Source organism: Mauremys mutica, chromosome 4 (assembly GCF_020497125.1).
Source record: "Mauremys mutica isolate MM-2020 ecotype Southern chromosome 4, ASM2049712v1, whole genome shotgun sequence".
Taxonomy (NCBI): Eukaryota; Metazoa; Chordata; order Testudines; family Geoemydidae; genus Mauremys; species Mauremys mutica.
The window spans coordinates 80,012,394-80,032,679 of record NC_059075.1 but is presented as its reverse complement, the minus strand read 5'-3'; the positions used below and the strand labels follow the sequence as shown (position 1 = coordinate 80,032,679).

At 43.8% G+C, this 20,286-nt stretch overlaps 1 protein-coding gene across 9 annotated transcripts in view; it reads left to right on the top strand.

Annotated features, from left to right (window-relative positions):
- Positions 1-1,285: 1,285 nt before the first annotated feature.
- PRR5L (proline rich 5 like) overlaps positions 1,286-20,286 on the top strand; it is an 81,603-nt gene continuing 62,602 nt past the window's right edge. For 2 of the 9 annotated variants that reach the window (XM_045013812.1, XM_045013821.1), the window contains exons 1-2: positions 6,653-6,791; positions 7,075-7,419. The gene's annotated coding sequence lies outside the window, so the exon portion shown is untranslated. Of the gene's footprint in view, positions 1,307-6,652; positions 6,792-6,834; positions 7,420-13,656; positions 13,678-19,408; positions 19,429-19,456; positions 19,590-20,286 lie in introns of those variants that run through there. The other 7 variants (XM_045013815.1, XM_045013814.1, XM_045013819.1 and 4 more) reach the window with 7 other exon arrangements.

Below are 20,286 nucleotides of genomic sequence, written 5' to 3'. Positions count from 1 at the left end.
ACAAGTTCATATACCAGTTAATGAAAAATCAACCTGCAACTCTCACTAACTATTAAAAATGGTAAGGCATTGATTCAGGCAGAGCCAACGATCCATTGTAATAAGAGCAAAAGCAAAACTGCAATTGTGGTCAGTGCTTCCAAATTAAATGTGCACACTGTGTCGTAGCAAAGGGATTAATGTACAGAGGGCAACGGCTTTGTATAATACTATGCAAGCTTAACAGAAATCTGTCAAAATGCACAGCGCCATCTGAGGACCTAATATGTCCGGATGAATCAGCTTTGCTAGTTATTCATTGCTATGGGTAAAATGTGCATAGTAAGGGGTTTTTTTGTTTGTTTTTTCCCCCTAAAGCTTCTCAGGCCTCGCCAGAATACATTCCATGCCCACCCCCAAGTTTGAGAACCTCTGCTTTACATCATCGTGTTATGGCCTGGCCTGGCTAAAAGTGCTTTATGAGCCACTGTAAACAATTATCAGCCACTGATGGAGAGGTACTGGGAAGAGTTTGGATGCTACATGCCAGCTTTTTGGGACAATGGGGGTAAGAGAGAGTGTGTATTTGATGGGACACTCATAGAGTGAGAACAGAAGGCCTGTTAGGCGCAGTCACACTTAGAACAAGGTACAAGTCTCTGTGTTCTTGTTCTGGTGTGGAGTGGAGCTATGGCAACCCAGCTTTGAAAGAAGCATGTCTACATGGAGCAGCTCCTGTCCAGGGTTGGATTTAGGGACAGGTGACCCAGGTGACTGCCTGGGGTGCTGGGCTTGGGGGGCACTGGGCTTGGGGTGCTCTTTTTATTGTTAGCGACAAAGGGGAACATAGAATATTTGAAGTAAAATGTTTCAGGTATTCTGTATGTGGATCCATTTTTCACTAATCTCCAGGAATGGTCTGGGCCTTTATAGAATCTCATGGAAACTTCCAGATTTTCTGAGAACTACATTTTCCTCCAACCTCCTAGAACGTTGTCAGCCATGCCCTCGTGGGTATTTAAGTGGCGGTGCGTCACCAGTCAGTCAGTGAGATATAAGGACGAACTGAAATGAAGTGAGAGCCCAACTGTGATACTGTGACAACGGCACAAACATGAAGAGAAGAAACAGGGGGATCCTTGCACTGAATCCAAGAGCTCTCTTCATGCCTTGTGGCTGCCATTCCTTCAACCGGTTGTGTCAGATGCATCATCTTCTTCTTTAGATTCAGTATCCTCTTCGGAGTACTGCAAAGGATATGCTTCCTGTTCTCAGCATCAGATACAAGATCCTCATAGACAGTGGTACAAATCTGACAGTGAAGCTGGTAAGTGACACTCACTATTTTATTACTTGAAAATGCCATTGGCTAGTCTTTGGGTCTCTCTGACACCGTGCTTCAGTTCGCAAGGGCAAAGGCAAAAAAAGACCTTTTTAACTAAAGGACTAGGGTTAACATTCTAAGGCTGTCATCTACTGTAACACTATTTAATTCTGGTTCACCCAATGCTGATGCACAGTTCAATTTCTTGATGTTAGTACATTTCAGTTATTCTTAAAATTAAAAAGTTTCTATAAGCTTAGAGCAATGATTCCCAATCTGGGGTTTGTGAATGTTACAGGGGGTTCTCAGGGAAAAAATTCCCTAATGGTGGACAGAGCTGTCCCTAGGGATCCTGGGCAGCATGGGGCCAGCAGCCCGGAGCCCCCCTAGACTTCCAAGAGCTAAGCAGATCAAAGCAAGCATATCTATCACACTGAGGAGATTTAAACTTCAAGACTCCTTATAAGAAACAGAGGTGAATATTTTTTGCTGTTTTTAAAATTAAATAGGCAACTAGTATTGTTTTTAAAATTATTATGAAGAACAAGTTTAAGCTTTTTTGTAACAGGCGCTGTTTGCCTGGACTGAATGCTTGTGTAGGAGAAACTCTTTTAAGTGAGATCTTGGAAAAGTGAGATCTTGGAAGAGTGTTGTCGTTTTCATAATGTAATAAAAATACTGTAATGATAAATAATTAATAATAAATAGTGTGTAATAAGCATGTCATAAAAACACATTTTATATTTCCAAGATCACTGCTTTTATAATTTATACTCAGGTACAGGAGAAAATCCCTGGAAATATTCATTTTTAAGAGGGGGTTCGTGAGACTTGACGTGCTAGTGAAAGGAGTTCACAGGCTGTTAAAGTTTGGGAACCACTGGCTTAGAAGAAACACATTTTTTATTTGCTTATATATGCCATGAATAATCACAGATTTACAGATCCTAGCATGCAAATGTATCATCTTATGTGCATGCTGAGTGGAAAGAATGAACAATTTGTGGCTGTGAATGTTTGTCCATGTTCTTAGGAGCTTTACAGTATCATTTCCAGCAAAAGTCTGCATGAGGACACTGTGTTGCATTGGGGTTTTTTTAACTATGATTTCTGGTGTGACTGTAGAATATTGTCCGCAAACACTTCTTTAGTCCTTTTCTCTCTTTAGATTTTTCCCTCCCGGAGGGCTGGTCTATTTGCCTTCTCTCTTACAGGTTTGCTTCAGACATGCCAAATGGTGTCCTAAAGAGGAGAAAGACTTAGAACCACAGGGGTTAGAGATGGAAAATCCCTCAATGTAAGATCAGTTAGCCCACACACACCATCAGCCAATTCAGAATTGTGCCTAGACACAGATACTCTAGCGCTATGCTCAGTTTCATTTTAATTGTCCCAAGCAATAGGGCTTCCAGAGTGACTATTCTGCAGTGCAACAGATTTCATAGCCAAACACTTTGAATGGTACTCATCCTAAATTTTATTTTGCTTAATTTCAGTCCCTTATACATTCCATTACTCCTAATTATACCCCCTCCTGCCTCCCTAAATAGTCCTCCTTTCTCCTTGGTGTTTTACACCTCAGATAGTTGTAGACTCTTATCTTGTCCCCCTAGCACACCTAGGCATACAGTATTTAGAACTTAGGTCTTTACTCATAGGGTAGAGTTTCCAAAACCTTGATACTTTTTGTTGCTGTTCTATGAGCAACCCTACACTTTCTGATAAGGGGGTCCCTCGGATTGAATGCAGTATTTCAGATCTGTTTGCATCAGGGCTATACAGAAAGGCACCATTATCTCTGGCTCTGTGACTTACGCAGCTCAAAATTGCATCGGTCTTTTTTCTGTCATCTCCCATTAGAAGCATGTCTAATGCCCTGTCCACTCTCCAGCTACTTTAGGTCTTGTTCAGCATTACCACTTCTCAGAATGTTCCCTCCCCCTGAATATCTGTGATTCAGAGGCTCTCTCACCAGATGTAATATAGCCACACTTTTCCCTGTGGAATCACATTTTGTTTCTTGAATCACATTTTGTACCAGAGTTTTGACTTGCCAAGCTAACAGGATAACACTCTTTGCGTGCACAAACACAGTCAACCCTTTTAGATGTCGCTCAGGACTTGAACACCACTGCTCCCTTTTGCCAGAAGGCACCTTTAAGCAGCACTAAGTATTGTTACATATATCTAAGAGTAACTGAGGCATAAAGTGGTGATATGATTTGCACAAGGTCACACAACAAATCAGTGTCTGAGCCAGGAACAATATTCAGAATTCCTGACTCCTTATTCATTGCTCTAGCTATTAGCTCTGTAGGCAGAGGTACAGTGTGGTCTAACTTCTGGGAAGCATGTGATACAGAAGACAGGTAGGATCAAATATCCATGATAAAGTTACGCAGCATGCTGCATCCACATGGATTCACTCTTTCACCCGACTGAAAAGATCAAATATATTATAAGCCAAACCAATAAAAGGTCATGTTTTTTAGTGATACCTCTTGTGGGTTTGCCCTCTTTAGAACAGTGTGTGTGAGAGCAGGACATCTGAGTGGGTGAGGGCTGCAGTACCATAGCAATCTTGCTGTGGGGAGGACGTGTGGTAAAAAACCCCAAGGTATTGCTGCAGCAATTTCATGCATAGCTGTTCAATGTGTAAATTGGCTGTGATAACATCTTTGGTGATGTTGATTTGCGTGTTCTTCAATTCTTTTAATGATGCTTTAAACAGACCCTACAGGGAGTAAACTCCCCTGTCCCACAGTCTGTTTGCACTGTGCTGTTTGTTCAGGTGCTAAGTATTGTTGTTTTCAGATGATTGCTTTTCTGAGTCGTGTAGGGAGTTTCCATCAGGAACAATCTTCCTGTACTTTTTCAGGACTGAAGCTCAAAGGCAAAGTGAAGCTGCTAAAATCATGTTCCTTGCCTGTTACCACAGCACCTCGCTCTTTGAATCCTTCCACTGGCTCTCCCTGACACCCTATTAAGTTTACATTTCCTGTCCTCCCCTTCAAGGTCCTTCACATCTCTAACCCTCCCTTCTTGTCTCATATCACATTGCAATCTCATTGCCTCCACTCCACTAACAAAGGCAGGCCCTGGGGACTGAATTAAGGCAATTGGGGGTTCCAGGCACACCATGACGAAGGGGGTCCCTTGTGGCCCCATCCCCAACTTGGAATGGAAGTCACAGGGTGCCCTCCCATCTTTTCTGGAGAGGCATGGACTGCAGTAATGGGGCCCTTTTCCTCCCCAGAAGTGGCCGCAGGGACTCTCTTCGACCCCCTCTCCTCCAAAGAGGCAGAGCTGGCAGCAGAGGGTCTCTTCAGTCCTTAACACAGTGTATCTGCTCTGGTGGCTGGAGTGGGCTCACCTCACTTTTCTCCTCCTGCCACACACACTGTCCCTGCTGGGATGGGGTTGGCAGAAACTCCCCTGGGAAGTGGATCTTGGAGTTAGCACCCCATTGAAATGCACTACAGCCCCCTCCTTCAAATCCCCCTTCTGCCATGACAACCGACAGGAAATTCATTAATTATGGCTGGGTTGAAGGGCAGATGAGGAATAAGTGACACTTTATTTACTTGGAATAATTATTAAGTATACAGGTATATAACAACTGTATATCTTTGTATGTCACATGTTTTCTTCGGGGGAACACGTCCTTTGTTCAGCCTGATTGGAGCTTTTAGGCACTTATTCAATAGTATCAGAGGGGTAGCTGTGTTAGTCTGGATCTGTAAAAGCAGCAAAGAATCCTGTGGCACCTTAACTTGCATCTGAAGAAGTGGGTATTCACCCACGAAAGCTCATGCTGCAAAACGTCTGTTAGTCTATAAGGTGCCACAGGATTCTTTGCTGCTTTTATTCAATAGTAATACATCCTGTTTATATAGCCTATAGCAGTGTTTCTCAAACTGGGGTTCCTGAGGGTACTCCAGGGGGTCCATGGGCCACACTGATCAACTCCTCCCCCTGCCCGGCATGCAGGAGGCCCTGGGAGGGAGGGAGAGGCAGGCATGGGGAAAGGGCATGCTCGAGGGAGGGGGAGGCAGGGGTAGAGTGGGGTTGGGAAGAGGTGGGGTGGGGCTTTGGGGGGAAGGGATGGAGTCAGGGTGGGGCCTGGGGCTCAGGAGGTAACTTGAGGTTCCACACAAATGTTTTTAATCAAAATGGGGGTCCTCAGGTTGCTAAAGTTGGAGAATCGCTGGCCTATATAATAACAGCGAGGTTCCTTAGAGGGGAAAATACAGCTACAGGATTTTAGCTGTACACTCATTTGTCTCTGAGGTACAGAAATGTGGGTTACATTAATGTGTTACACATATTTAGCACCACTTACTTAAAGGTCTTGATGGGTATTAAGTTAGACTCATAACACTCCTGTGAGAGAGGCATTAATTATACCTTGATATAGGTAAACCGAGGCCTAGAGCTAGTAGAAGCCCATTCCTGAAGCCACTGAAGTCAATGGCCCCAAGTGACTTGCTCCAAGGATGCACATGGCATGGACGTCTGTGCACTGGGCTTGTGCTAGCTTGGCCCATTGTAGGATCAGGGCTCAAGTCAGCTGCCTAGATGTGACCAGAAGGCACTGAAAGTCAGTAGCCCCAACCTCCAGCCCTGTGTGTCGGCCACAAGTGTGCAGGTCAGGTACAGGTTACTTAACAGAAGCAGAACTCTCCTGACGTGTGGGTTTTTTTTACAAACTTTGGGCTTGATCCTGCAAACACGTCAGCAGCGGAGTAACTTGAATCACCTGGGTAGCTCCACAGAAGTCAGTGCGACTGTTTCTGTGCGGAAAAGCGACTCGTGCATGTGTTTGCAGGGCCGGGGGGCTGTGGCTTTTCGGAGGCGCTGCAGGACTCTGGCTGCACGGGAATAGCCTTTTAGCGGCGTCCTGCCCAACGCCGACTGACGATTACTACCGCTGAACAGAACAAACTGCAAGGAAACCTGCCGCCACCGGCAACCCGTAGAGAAAGCTGGAAAACAACCCAACCCACCTATCGCGCACTGGCTCTCCATTTCTAAGGCTGTCCAGCTGCGTAATGTCCTAGATGCGCCTCAGTTACCGCATCTCGCACTCCGTAATTAGTGTCCAAGGCAAATTCCTGCCAGCCTTTCCCCTGGGTGTGCAACGCATGTGGGCTCAGACCCTGCCACTCTCTCAGTGCTGGCTCCGTGGAAAGCTGGGAGAGAAGCTCTATTTTGAAGTGAAATTCGTTGTTCTGTTGAAAGCATCCAAGATCTGATCATATTGAGGAACCGCCTCCTTCCCCCCTCTTAAAGTCACAAAGCCATAATATTTTGCCTTTCAGTTTCCCCCTTGTGGCTTTCTGTGCTTATCTAAACTCCCACCGACCGGAGGCTGGATGCAATTTCAGCACATTGCTGCCAGTTAAATGCAGCATTTCGAAAATGTTTGTATTTAGCAACAGAAAGCCAGTGACCAGCTTCTTGGCAGTCCAGGCAGGCGCTGTTTAGGGTGAGTTTTAACTGTGCAGACTCACACATCCCGTGCACGGTGCCCCTCATTCAAATCTTTGGTCTCCTCCCTCCCCTCTTAAAGTTTCCTCTGATCGGCTTTGTTACACTTGAAGGTCTAGCATTAGCTGTGCCGGAGGCAGAGGTGCTCCAGGAGGAGGAGGAGACATGTGAAACTGTTGGATCCTTTTCTCTCTCTTCTTTTTCTTTAAAGGCTAAAGAACTTAAACTTCCTGAAATTGTTGAATAGAAGCTGAGAGGACTTTTCTTCTTCTTCCCCCCAGGAGCTGGAAACTGACCAACAGTTCAAGGAAGGCTCCAAAGCCGAGAGAGCAGCAGCACACTTCCTTTAGGGGACTCCCTGGACTTTCCCCGCTCCCCGATTTGTCTCTCCTGGGAGGAGCCAGCAAAAGGCACATTGTAAAAATAAAAACTGGACCGGAGCCAGCAAGTGTAAAATTCTAAGTGGTGTTGGTAAGATCGCGGCGGATAAAGTAGAAACTCCTTCATTCCGTGATGTGAAAAGTCTCAGGAGAGAGCTGAAACATTTCTAGTAGCGGTGGGTTGTTTCATCTCTTATTTCCTTCTCCAAAAGCCGCGATGCAGCCCTAACTTAACATAAAAAGGGGGTGAGTGTAAAATACACTTTCTTTTTTGTCTTTACACTGGCAATCTAAGGTGGTGGGGGATGCACTGTAGTTTAGCAAAGAGGGGAGGGGAGACCTCTGAGGAGCTGCAGCAGCAAATGGCATTCATGTAGATTTTGGATCAGAGTGTCAGCATTTGTCTTGTTTGAACAGGAGATAATCGCAAGGCTGTTGCCATTAAAACGGCCTCTGTTGTGTTAAGATGTTTATCTTGAGAAAGAGTTTGCAAAAAATAAAGTTTGGGCTGTGTCTGATCTTCTATAAGAACCGTGTGCTTTATATTTTAGGCTGACACTTTCAGCTCGTTGGGTTGTTTTTGTCCAGTTGTTAACGATTATTGAGGCATGGGATGCACTGACAGCGAGAGCCTGCTTGAGTCAAAACAAAACAAAACAAAACTCAGCAAGTTCTCCATTAACATAAATAAATAAAAATAGAATCTCCGGGCTTTTGATATCTTTGAAGAGCGTTGCCAGTGTAGACAGCCCTGAGTCATCCCGAAAACAAAATGCCTCATTCTACCCCTTCCCCTCAGGAGACACAATAATTCTGAAACTGGGGGTGGGAAAAAGAGAATTTTCTCTGGCTTTTTCGGTTTGCTAAATGAATTTAATTAGAACGTAGCCTGTTGCAAAGAGACTGAAGCCATATAACTGGCAGTGAGCCTGTCCTAAAAGGCAGAGCAGAGAAGAGAGATCCATCCCTCTTTAACCCCCCCCCCCCCACCATCTTTTCTCAGTAGCTGTATAAAGTTCATTTGCCTGGCTGTTTTGTGAATGAAAATGGAAAGTTTCTTGTTCCCTAATAACTGCTCAGGGTCTCTGTGCACTGGAAGATTTTTGTACTTGTTTTTAATAGACAAAATGTTAATAAAAAATGAGGACTCCGGTGGCACCTTAAAGACTAACAGATTTATTTGGGGATAAGCTTTCGTGGGTAAAAAACCCACTTCTTCAGATGCATGGAGTGAAAATTACAGATGCAGGCATACATATACTGGCACACAAATGTTAATGTTTTCACCAAAGTTCCTATTGGTAGAAAGAATCCCAACACCCTTCTTTCCCCTGTTCTCCGAAATGTCCCAGCACTTGCAACTTTTGTCACTTGCCTGGGCTGGGCAGAAATGCGAATGTGCATATGCAGGTTTTGGGGCTGATGCAGTTTATAACTGTCTTTTTGCTGGCCTTCTAGTCATATGAGCTCCGTCTCTCGATTTTGTGTATTTTTGTTTGTCGGAGCATATTTGTAGACAACACTGTAATTCTGTGGTATGGAAGGTTTCAGTTGTGCTGAACTCATCAGTGTCTGTGGTTCAACACATAATATCTGTTTACAGTGTGTGCATGTATGTTTAGAGTATATAGACAGTTATGACTTCAGCTAGGTTACATAAATTCAGCACAGAAATTGATCTATAATCTTTCTTTTCCTATCATAGAAACCATAGAGAAACTGTATCATAGGCCACGGTGGCATAAACTACTACTTGGTTAGTTTCATGTCTTCATTGTTCTAATATTTATTCAAGATTTTTCCTTAAAAATCCCCAGACATTCTAATAGCTTTAGTCAAATTCTGCTCTCTTTACCCATGTGAGTAACTTCATTAGCCTTGTCTATGTACAAAAATGACCTGTGACTGACAATGTGTGTGAGCAATCGGTGTAGCTAAATATGTGCAGTGCTGAACATAATCTGTCCTGGTCTGCAGTTGCAGTTAAACCATTTCAGCACCAATTCAGCCGCACCTGTCGTCAGTAGTGGGAAACTTCTCATAATACAGACAGTGTTACTGACTTCTGTGTGAGCAGAATTTATTCCACAACATTTCAGTGCAGCCATCTCTGGGGTGGACCGCACCGATCATTTAAAGGAGTACACAAGAACAATAGGCCTTTTAAATAGTTTGGGACTGACAGGAAGAAATACTTGTATCCAAGTGTTTTGGCAGGAGGAATTTAGTTAAGCAGAATGCATTTACCTTTGCTGTAATTTCCCCAGGACAAGGTGGTTAAATCTTCCTTAAACCTTAGATGTCACCTGAAAAGTGACATGGGCTCAATTTTGGAAACCTAATTTATTTCTCTTTTCCCCAAACCATTTAGTTTTTCTAGTGTCTTGATTTTATGTATTAAAGGCCACTATTGGAGGTAGTGTTGGCTGGAGGTTTTAGGGGCTGAATCTCTTGCTCATCTTTTCTTCCACCTCATACTTTACTTTCGTCCTACCTCTTTTGGATGAGCCGTGTGCTGTCTTTACATATTGCATCTGCCATTTAAAATCAGAAGGAATAGCTTGGCCTTATTAAAATTAGTGTGCTGGGGCCAGGGAAATCTTAGCCATTTCCTGTCCTGACTACTGTAAATGAGGATTCCAGGTGAAGTTTTTATAGACACATTTGTATGAGACTATTAAACTGCTTGTGTGGTGAAACATGTTTTACAGATGTTAATATAGTTTTACTGATCCTTTTTATTAGAAGGGAATTACGTAAAATGTCAAATGTTTGTTTTCCACATAACAAACAACTTATATATTTTTTTCTGTTTTATTACCCTCACCACAATGTTATCCTGGATGTCTGGAGCAAAGTATATCTTAGACAATAATTGTAAGGATCCCGGTGATAAATATTTAACAAATCCATGGTCACCTACAATTTCATGGTTGTTGCTATGTTGCTCCCTATGGCTGCTTGGAACCTCAGTAACAGTAGGGATAGTACTATGATCTTCTGCTTCATGAGCACAGGACCCTATTATGCGAACTAAAGGAGAATCTCCATTAGCTGTCGCAGCATAGGGCAACAGGTCACACAGTTCCACAATTTTAAATTCATTTCCATTAGAGTCCAGTGGTATGTGTGGCCACACACCAGCTTTTCCATTATAGATCATGTGGTATGTACATTTGAGGATATGAAATATGGCAGTAGATTTTAAGATGGAAATACAGATTTCATTAGATCTTTATTTCTTTTAATCTAGTAAGGAAGAATATCTAAAAGCACTTTTATTCATAGTGTTTGGGCTCAGTTTCCTTGATTAACACCATTCAGAAATTCTAAGACCATTATTATCTAGTCTGACCTCTTGCATAATGCAAGCCATAGAACCTCACCCAATAATTCCTGCATCAAACCCATACCTTCTGATTGAGCTGTAGCACGTCTCTTAGAAAGGTATTCATAATTTCTTCTCTGAGTGAATGTGTCTGTGGTACTACATTTTATATGAAGAAGGTAAATCAGGTTCTCCCATTTACTTTCTCATAATTCAAGAAAAAGGGGACTTCAGATGTAATGCTTTTTTGTTACACAACCCATAATTAACACGTCACTCACTGCCACAGGATGGCATTGTGGCTAAGATCTCACTAGGATTGAAAAAGGGATTAGATGCGCATATAGCTAGGCAATAATGCGTTTACAGTATGCTCAGGTTACAAGCCAATCACTAATTGATGGGGTTAGGAAGAAACTTCCCCACAGGCAGATTATTCCATAATTGTACAGTGTGGGAGTTTCTGGCACTTTTGTTAGAAGTGTCTGGTTCTGGCCACTGTCAGAGACAGGACACTTGGCTAGATGGATTTGATCCAGTATAGCAATCCCTGTATTCCTATTCTTCTGCCCATCAATGATGAAAACTTTCATTTCAAAATGGTTTAACTTGGGGATACTGTGATGGAATTCTTAAAAGAACTCTTGATACAGCAACAGGCAACAAAGCCCTTTAGAAAGCCTTCTATTCTCTATAAAAGCAAATAAAACTGGAATGTGGATATTTACAGTGTAGTTGACAGCTAGCATGGATATCATAATTGCACTCGCCCTTCAAGATAAAGGCTCCTCTAAACAGTTTTGTGCAACCAATTCATGGATTATACAATGTCAGCTCAGATGAGTTCAAAGACTCACAAGGTTCATTTTCAAAACTGAAGGGCCCAGCAATAAAAAGCTGTGTTGCCATCACTCACAATATTTGGTGTTTTTCTCAAAGTCCCAGCTCCCAGGAAACCTCCGCTTCCATTAAAAAAAAAAAAAAATTCTAGCTCCTATAGTTGTAAGGAAAAACAATTTGAAAACAAGAACCAAGTCTGTCTCTAAGGCTCAGAAACCAGACGGCAAGGAAAAGAACTCAAAATCTATTATTTTTTAAAAACTTTTTGGTTTTTAAGTCAGTCACATGATTTTGAGAGGCTTGACTCATGATTTTTTCAACATTTAGAGTTGACAGTACTGTTAACCATAAAAGTATGGTGGTGTTGTCTACACTAGATTTATTGTCTTAACATTTACCACTGGTGAGACTACAAATGTAGATTTTACACACTGAGAAGACGTGCTGTGATCCTGTTCTAGTGTTTGTATAATGGAGGATAACAGCCTACTACTGATGCAAGCTGAGAGGTCATCTTTAGTTCAGATGGTAGAGGTCTGTGTTGAAAGTCTTCACATCAAACAAACCCTGTTGAAAAGCCATAGGGAGGGTTGTTATGTAAACAGACCTTGTACAGCCCCTGGTGTTCTTAATGGGCACGTTTTCTAACCCAGTGATAAGACAACTGATGGTGAAAACACTGGTGGCTGGTCTGTTCAAGTTCTCCCACTGTTGTTACTACTGGTGGAACTGCAAAGGTGGGAAATGCTAAGGAAGTGTCCAGTGCAGAAAAGGTTTAATTTTGCTAGATCACTTCCACTTACTGTATGGATGGACCCTAAAAGATTTGTGGTTATTTGAATTGGACTAAGTCATATCTAAAGAGATCTTACATCTCTCTAATTAGCATCTCATAAGCAATAAAATATGTGATTAAATTTAAACGGACATGGCTTGCTTGCTTTCACCTGTGATGTGGGATTTTTTTAAATTGAATTTGAGCAGTTGATCAGCTACATTTTTCTTTTTTTAAAAAAAAATCATTTTGCCAGATTTCTCCATATGCAGAGCAAAGCTCTTCTAATCTTCACAAACTATTATGTGTGACTAGGACAGTACACTTTGTCTGAATTAACTCCAGGAAGTATGTAAATGTATTTTGCTGCAGATGTTACTAGTATCATTGGAGAAAGACTGAAAACAGGATACAGCAGTTGAAAGTTCATGTTGGTTTTTGAGTTTGAATACATAAATGTGCTAGTTATTCCTCCGGTTAGCCAAGGCCCAATCATGCAAAAAATTTAGGCCCTGTCTACGCTAGAAAGTGTTGTTGCTTACTCATGGTGCATGAAAAATCCACACCCGGGAGAGACATAGCTATGCTGACTTAACCCCTGGTATAGACAGCACTAGATTGATAGCAGAATTCTTCCGTTGATCTAGATACCACCTCTCAGGCCTGGTCTACACTACGAGTTTAGGTCAAATTTAGCAGCATTAAATCGAATTAACCCTGCACCCGTCCACACAACGAAGCCGTTTTTGTCGACATAAAGGGCTCTTAAAATCAATTTCTGTACTCCTCCCCAATGAGGGGAGTAGTGCTGAAATTGACATTTCCGGTTGGAATTAGGGTTAGTGTGGATGCAATTCGACGGTATTAGCTTCCGGGAGCTATCCCACAGTGCCCCATTGTGACCACTCTGGACAGCGATATGAACTCGGATGCACTGGCCAGGTAGATGGGAGAAGCCCCACGAACTTTTGAATTTAATTTCCTGTTTGCCCAGCGTGGAGAGCTGATCAGCACAGGTGACCATGCAGTCTTGAGAATCGAAAAAGAACTCCAGCATGGACCGTACGGGAGGTATTGGATCTGATCGCTGTATGGGGAGATGAATCCGTGCTATCAGAACTCCGTTCCAAAAGACGGAATGCCAAAACATTTGAAAAAATCTCCAAGGCCATGATGGACAGAGGCCACAACAGGGACTCAGCACAGTGCCGCGTGAAACTTAAGGAGCTGAGAAAGCATATTAGAAAGCCAAAGAATCAAATGGACGCTCCGGGACAGAGCCGCAGACATGCCGCTTCTACGCTGAGCTGCAGGCAATTCTGGAGGGGCCGCCACCACTACCCCACCCCTGTCCGTGGATTCCGATGATGGGGTACTCTCAGTCGCTGTGCCTGAGGATTTTGCAGACAGGGGGGAGGAGGAGGAGGAGGAGGAGTGGAAGGTTGAGGAGACCACACGGTTCTCCCCAGCAGCCAGGATCTTTTTCTCAGCATGACTGAAATACCCTCCCAACCTTCCCAAGGCAGTATCCAGGACCATGAAGCCGGAGAAGGGACCTCTGGTAAGTGTACCTTTTGTAAATATAAAACATAGTTTAAAGGCAAGCGTTTTTTAATGATTAATTTTCCCTGAGGACTTGGGATGCGTTTGTGGCCAGTACAGCTACTGGAAAAGACTGTTAACGTGTCTGGGGATGGAGCTCTCCTGGAGGTACTCCAAAAGCCTTTCCAGAAGGTTTCTGGGGAGATCAGCCTTATTCCATCCTCCATGGTAGGACACTTGACGACGCCATGCTAATAGCAAGTAATCTGGTATCATTGCATGACAAAGCCTGGCAGCATATGGTACCGGTGTTTGCTGGCATTCAAACAACATCCATTCTTTATCTCTCTGTGTTATCCTCAGGAGAGTGATATCGTTCATGGTAACCTGGTTGAAATACGGGAATTTAATTAAGGGGACATTCATAGGTGGCCGTTCCTACTGGGCTGTTTGCCTGTGGCAGAAAAGAAATCCTCCCCGCAGTTAGCCGGGCGGGGGGGGGCATTGGCACTGAGCTGTTCGCGTTTGGCTATCAGGGATCTTCCCTGATACCAGCCATGCGGTGCGGTGGGGGGAGGGTTAATCCCGGAGAAAAGGATGGGGGGGAGGTTAGTTTGTACCGAAATCACATGTTCTATGTCATGTGAATAGTGTTGCTCACCGTGAAAGAATATACCCATTGAAAAGTACCCCTTGCGGTTTATGTACTGGCTGCCTTGGTGGTCCGGTCCCAAGATAGGGATATGGGTTCCATCTATCGCCCTACCACAGTTAGGGAATCCCATTGCAGCAAAACCATCTACTATGACCTGCACATTTCCCAGAGTCACTATCCTTGATATCAGCAGCTCAGTGATTGCGTTAGCTACTTGCATGACAGCAGCCCCCACAGTAGATTTGCCCATTCCAAATTGATGCCCGACTGACCAGTAGCTGTCTGGCGTTGCAAGCTTCCACAGGGCTATCGCCACTTGCTTGTGAACTGTGAGAGCTGCTCTCATCTTGGTATTCTTGTGCTTCAGGGCAGGGGAAAGCAAGTCATAAAGTTCCATGAAAGTGCCCTTACGCATGCGAAAGTTTTGCAGCCACTGGGAATCATCCCAGACCTGCAACACTATGCGGTCCCACCAGTCTGTGCTTGTTTCCTGGGCCGAGAATTGGCGTTCCACAGCATGAACCTGCCCCATTAACACCATGATGTCCACATTGCCGGGGCCTGCGCTTTGAGAGAAGTCCGTGTCCATGTCCTCATCACTCTCGTCACCACGCTGCCGTCGCCTCCTCACCTGGTTTTTCAGCATCTGGTTCTGCATAAACTGCACGATATTGCGTGAGATGTTTACAATGCTCATAACTGCTGTGGTGAGCTGAATGGCCTCTATGCTTTCTGTGTTGTGGCGTCTGTGTGGAAAAAAGGTGTGAAATGATTGTCTGCTGTTGCTGTCATGGAGGGAGGGGCGACTGATGACTGTAGCTATCCCACAGTTCCTGCAGTCTCCGCCAACCATTTGAATTCTGGGTTGAGCTGATGTGGCAAAAACATTGTCGTCAGTCCCCTCAAGCCCCCCCATGAGAGCAACAGGAAAAAATCGTTTCTTGCCTTTTTTCACTGTCACCGTATGTCTACTGGATGCTGCTGGCAGACGCAGTACTGCAGCGCTACACAGCAGCATCCCCTTGCTTTGCGGTAGATGGTACAGTTTGACTGGTATCCGTCATTGTCATCCTGTGGGTGCTCCTGGCTGGCCTCGGTAAGGTCGGTCGGGGGCACCTGGAAAAAAAAGGGAATGACTTCTTTAAGTTCTGTGTAATGGAGATTCAGTCCTGCCTGGAATATCATGCGAGCGGGAGGCTTCTGCCTCAGGCTGCTCTCCCAGCCGGCAGCACCGCACGGTCGTGCCTACCCCTTGCTCCCATGGCTCGTGAAGCCAGGACAGTAGTAAGGAGCAGTCCAACTATAGGTTGAGCAAGTGCAGAATGGTGGTTCACTCTACTTCCCTGTAAGCCAACCGCCCTCCCCTCCCTCCTTTGATCTCTGCTTGCAGAGGCAATAAAGTCAGTGTTGTTTCAAATTCATGCATTCTTTATTACTTCATCACACAAATGGGGGGATAACTGCCATGGTAGCCCAGAATGGGTGGGGGAGGAGGGAAGCAACGGGTGGGGTTCTTGTACTGGCACCCCTAGAATGGCATGCAGCTCATCATTTCTGCGGGATGTCTGGGGCTCTGACCCGGAGCGGCCGTTTGCATCTGTGGTTTTTTAGTAGGCTTGCCTGATATTCTAGGCAGCACTGAATCTCCATTAGACAAAACTTAAAGAAGAAAATCACCTGGGGAGTCATTCCCATTTTTGTCTAGGTGCCCCCGACCGACCTCACCAAGGCCAGCCAGGAGCACCCATGACAGCAGCAGACGGTACAGTATGACTGGTAACTGCCTTTGCTAACTTGCAAAGGCAAGGGGATGCTGCTGTTGCTGTGTAGCACTGTAGTACCGCATCTGTCAGCAGCATCCAGTAGACATACGGTGACAGTGAAAAAAGGCTGAATGGGCCCCATGGTTGCCATGCTATGGCGTCTGCCCAGGCAATCCAGGGAAAATGGTGCGGAATGATTGTCTGCTGTTGCTTTCATGGATGAGGGGGTTGACTGACGATATTTACCCATAACCACCCGCAACAAATTTTTGGCCCCATCAGGCACTGGGAGCTCAACCCAGAATTCCAATGGGCAGCGGGGACTGCGGGAACTGTGGGATAGCTACCACAGTGCACTGCTCCAAAAGTCGACGCTAGCCACGGTTCTATGGACGTACACCACCAAATTAATGTGCTTAGTGTGGCCGCATGCACTCGACTTTATACAATCTGTTCCCAAAAATCGACTTCTGTAAAATCAGAGTAATTTCGTAGTGTAGACATACCCTCAGGGAAGAGAATTCCTACGCTGACAGGAGAACCCCTCCCATCAGTGAAGACAGTATCTACACTGATGTGCTACAATGCCACAACTGCAGCGCTGCAGCCGTGCCACATTTGAAGTGTCAACAAGCCCTGTGTCTTCATTGCCAAAACAAAATGTGATTTTGCAGGGGAATAGCTGGAGTTAGCTATCTCACGGTAAAATTCTAGTGGAGACTAGGTATAAAACAGTTCCCTCTATGGGTTTTCAGCAAGGTTTGAAGTGAAAACCTTCAGCACAGACCTCTACCATTTGAGTTAAAGTTAACCCCTTAGCATGTACGATGTAAAGTTAAACCCCTTAGCAGCAGGCAATTATCCTTTACTGTACAAGCTCTAGAGAGGGCCCATGGCACAGCTTTTGTCAGTGTTTTAAATCTACACTAGCACTCCCATCAGTGGTAAATTTTAAGAAAATAAACCGACTGTAGAGAAGGCCTTACTTCTATGGTTAGTAGTATTGCCAACCCAAAGCATTCAAGAATCATGAATCAGGCCCTCAAAAAGCATAAGATTAACTTGCTGTAGTTAATCACCGTCAACAACACCAGGGGGTTATCTTGACTAGCTACACTATGATGGGAGAACCTCAGATGTTTGGATGCTGCTAAGCTTGCTGCTTGGCAAAGCTATGAGCAGTGGAGGCACTAAAGCTCTCTGTCTGCAGACTCAGACAGCATTGGATTGGGTCATGTTTAAAAGGTTACATTAGCCAGAATAGCTAGAACAGAGGTTCTGCAGCTGGGGGTTGGGACCCCTCAGGGGATCACATTCTGTCGGCCTCCACCCCCAAACCTTGCTTTGCCTCCAGCATTTATAATGGTGTTAAATATATTAAAAAGTGTTTTAATGTATAAGGGGGGGGTCGCACTCAGAGGTTTGCTATGTAAAAGAGATCACCAGTACAAAAGTTTGAGAACCACTGAGCTAAAATGTTCTTTTTAAATGAAATCTTTAAATTCTGCAAAAAATGATGGTTTAGCACTCCATGTTTCTCTATTCTCCCCTTCCCCCAATCAGGAAAAGGTTCTTACTTGTCCCTGGCAAATGGTGTATAGTTTTCTTAAGGCCTGGTACTGGATCTGTATCATTTTAGTTCTAAAATTTGGTTGTATTCTTTTGCCTCAGGCTGTAATCAGTCTTGTACTGTGGTTGTTGCTTAGCGGGAAATCTAGTTTGTGTTAGATTCATAGATTCTAGGACTGGAAGGGACCTTGAGAGGTCATCGAGTCCAGTACCCTGCCCTCATGGGAGGACCAAATACTGTCTAGACCATCCCTGATAGACATTTATCTAACCTACTCTTCTTAATCTAGATTAAATCAATTCACTTCTCTTAAAGTCTGTAATTCAAAAGTGCTTTTAATTTCAGGCAGATCTGCTATGTGACTATATGAATGAGTTCTTCTCTAGCACTTTCCACCCAAGCATTTTAAAGTGTTCTACAAACATTTTAGGCCTCTTGACACCCATAAAAGGTAGGCATTATTTCCCCCATTTTTCAAATGAAAAAACTGAAGCACAGGAGTTAAGTAACTTGCCAAAGATCAGACAGGAAATCTGTTGTACAGACAGGAATAGAACCGAGTTCTCTTGATTACTAATCCAATGCCTTAATTACAACATCATGCTCCAGAACATATAGAAAAAGAATGATCTGATCTCTTTGGCTCAAAACTAAACTAACTGGTCATAAAGAAGTTCACTCTTTTATTTTCTTAGAATTTTCATAAGGAATTTTAATGCTCATAGTACATGTGCGACATACACCTATTTCACACCATAGGGTCCAAAGAGGTTCTGTGGTGTCAGAAATAGAGCGGGTCTTTTCAAACCATGGTGGGCTGCGTGCAAAGGTTTTCTTATGCTTCGGTTCTCATACTGTTCCTACCACCCCCACCAAGTGTCTTGCTTGGAGTTTCAGGTGTGATTCAGCCTCAACAGCTCAAAGCAAAAGTTACTTGAAACCACGAGTTTCTTTGTAAACTTTACATGGTTTTGCTGTCAAACCATACATGGGCCCGGGTTTGAGAGAACTTTCACTGAATCTGTTTAGAGGCTATAATGGAATCTATCACCGTGGAAGTTTCCCGGCAAACACTGGAGAGATGGTTGCATCCAGTGGGTTGGGAGACCTGGGCTCTATTGCTACCTCTGCTGCTCACTCATCTGAGGGAGTCACTCTAGGGCTCTGTAATTGCATTCCCTCATTTGTAAAATGATATAATGATTCTTGCCCTCCTTTGTAAAGCACTTTGGGATCCTGTGGAGTGCTAAGGATGAACACATCACAAAGCTGTCGGGATCCCTTGTGATCTTTCATGCGAGATTATTTACCGAAATGAAAGAGGGGCTGCAAAGCATGATATGTTGGAAGGGCTCATGTGAGGGGTTCAAGTACTTGCCAAGACTGTGTTTTGAACTTGTTACTACTCCCATCCGCAGTTGCATCACTGCTCTTAGATCGGGGTGAGATGGTGGGAGATATAAGCCGAGGTACATGTTTTCCTCTGTGTTATAATTTGGAGATATCGTCAGCCTTAAGTTAGTTGAGCTTCCGGGCTTTAGTCCAGCTAAACATGGCTGCCATTCACATTCTTTAATCATTAATTTTTGGTATTTAATTATAGTACATGTGTTTTTGTCTGGGTCATGAAGCATGTGCTTTGTGTTTCTTGGCTGGCTATTCCTGCATTCTTCTCTGTCTTTTGCTCTGAAGTCCAGCCGGCCCAGTGTGGCACGTAGTGTTTTAGTCTAGCTGGGAGCCTGAGACTTTTTTGGATTTTTGGATCTGAGGAATGGTGAAGCGGTAAGTTCAGGCTTCTTGTTGGGGACAGCAGAGGGGAGGAGCTGGAGGCGGGGAATCCTGGTCATATCACCCCTCCTCCTTGCAGCTGTGAAATTGCATGCAGCAGTTGTTGCTCTGGCACTTTGGAAAGGAGATGCGTATGTACATGTTCTTGACCAAAGGTAAGGGACCTACAACAACATGCATTAAAAGGGGAGTCTGATATTGTCATTTTGTAGGTCTTGAACTTGGATATTTTCTTATATAATTGTTTGTTTTACTACTGCTGTACCGCTGGCATGACACTAACTTCATGAGCACCTAAACCAATTCTTACATACAATCCAGTTCTCTCTCCCCTCCCCCAGTAATTTTGTTTTTCAGCATACAGATAATTTTGTGAGCATGTTTGTTTTAAGCAAATGATGACTAGAAGCTTCAGTCCCCACCTTCCAATTTGCTTGTGTTTAGGTTTTTTCGGCTTTTATTGCTGTTAAATAACTTTCTAGGAGAAATCAGAACTAACCTGGAGGAGGAGATGCCAGTTAAGTGGGTGGGGTGGTGTTAGTACAATACAAGAGTTTTCAAACAAAACATAGCCCTAATCGCAAGTCACACTTGCCACTATCATCTGGCTTTTTTTTTTTTCCAGAGAGAAGTGACAGCATTTATTTATTTATTTATTTTGAGGGGCAGGTTTTAAATTTTATTTTGTTATATTAGAGTAAAAATGTTTGTTAGCTTAGGTTTGGTATCAAAGCCTGTACTTAAAAAGCTGATTTTGACAAACTGAAAACAGTGAATCTCTTTCTAAAAATAATGATTTGTTATAGCAGCAGTTGCCTGTTTTTCATTATGTTGTTTCATTCAGGGTCTACA